Genomic DNA, 1729 nt, shown 5'->3' on the forward strand with positions numbered 1-1729 from the left:
TAGTAAAACTCTTCCCACATTGATCACAGCTATAAGGTTTCTCTCCTGTGTGTGTTCTCTGGTGTATTTTAAGTTCTGATGGAGATGTGCAACCTTTCCCACAGTCAGAGAAGCAATGAGATTTCTTCCCTGTGGTTCTCTGCTGGTGTTTCGACTTGGAGAGACTCTTCTCTGCCTCGTCAGCATCATGAGGTTGTTGAGGCTCCCCAGAGGAGAGCCTGGTCCAGGTTCCACGATAGTCACATCTCTCTCCTGTGTGAACAACAAGTCAGACAGATGGTTAAGGCCCACAACAGCAGAAATCCACTGTAAAAGGTGATGTGTAGCCATGATGTTGTACAAACAATGACGTCTGTAATGAATGTTCATTATTTGACATTTGTCTTTTAAGATTGTCAAGTGAACAACAATAGTCATATAACGTGTAAGGTAACTTATTTGAAAAGTCAATACTTTATTGCATTGCTCAACATTTGTCATAATTATTTAAAGCAGTTCATTTGTATSCGCTCTCTCGTTGGACTTCGGCTGCATATTTTCCGCCATTATCTTCAAATCTGAAAAAGTTGAAGCCACGCCCATTTCCTGAAGAATTGCATTATGTGCCCTAAAGTACTGCGTGTATACATCATTTTTTGGCGAATTTAGTACGACATCCGGGAACTTTTGGCATACTAACTACATCATACTATGACCAATAAGCAGACTATATACTCAATTAACATCACAATAAGTGCAGTTAGTATGAGTATTCTAACACAGCTCAGGACTCTGGGCAGCCATTTTGTTTGTTTAAAAACTAGGTTGCCCCTTTAAAAAGCCACACAACAATCAACCAATCTGCAGTTCAACCAATAACAAAGCTGTAATTCCACCACTGTTTTGGTAATAAGATGATGGATGGGGCTTGAGAAATGTAACTACTCTCTAATTCATAGACAGATCTATGGATGAAAGGACTGACCATCCATGATATCAACATTATAGTTTTAACCATGTTGAGGCTATACAGTGTTGATTTACATTGTTTCTAAACATTGGAGTAAAAAAAGCTTATTTGGGGTTCTGATGGGGTAAAAACAGTTGAACTAAGCTCATAAGCTCATGAGGCATGTGTTATATTCTTCAAGAATTAATGGCTATAAAAATATATAATATATATATATAAATAAATAAATAAATAATTTTAAAGTCAAAATATGGATATAGCAATTGCAGATTTCCGCTTTAACACCAAGCATCAACAACCACAGAGTTTGTGCTTCTGTTAAGACAGTACTTACGTTCATCGTCAGTCTCCTCTTCTTTCACTGAAACTTTGTCCTCCTCTTTCACTCTGAACGCGTCTTCCTCCTCTTCCTCTGCAACGTCTTTCTCTTCTTCTTTCACTGTAACAGTCTCACATTCTACTTGTTTTTGTATTGTAACAGCCTCCTCTTCCTCCTCTTTCGCGAGAGCTTCTTTCTCCATCCAGCAGACCTTCTCTTCTTCAGCAGGAACGGGGTTAAGTTTGAGACTGGAACTATGAGGCATGTACTGAAGTCGCTAAGCGGTATAATTCAAAGGAGTGTCACTTTATCAGCAGCACGTGATCAATGACGTCTGAAGAATAATTTCGTCGAACACCTGATTGGTTTGGTATTGGGCTCGTTCGACATTGCAGCCGACAGTGCAGGTGGCTGCTGACTGCTGACTGACTAATTTACAAATCACCTTGCATCATAAATAA

The 1729-nt window shown here is 39.2% G+C and overlaps 1 protein-coding gene across 2 annotated transcripts in view; it reads left to right on the plus strand.

Annotated features, from left to right (window-relative positions):
• Positions 1-1729, plus strand: part of aig1 (androgen-induced 1 (H. sapiens)) — an 84937-nt gene that overhangs the window by 69020 nt on the left and 14188 nt on the right. The window lies entirely within an intron of this gene.

Source organism: Salvelinus sp. IW2-2015, linkage group LG28 (genome assembly GCF_002910315.2).
Source record: "Salvelinus sp. IW2-2015 linkage group LG28, ASM291031v2, whole genome shotgun sequence".
NCBI lineage: Eukaryota > Metazoa > Chordata > Actinopteri > Salmoniformes > Salmonidae > Salvelinus > Salvelinus sp. IW2-2015.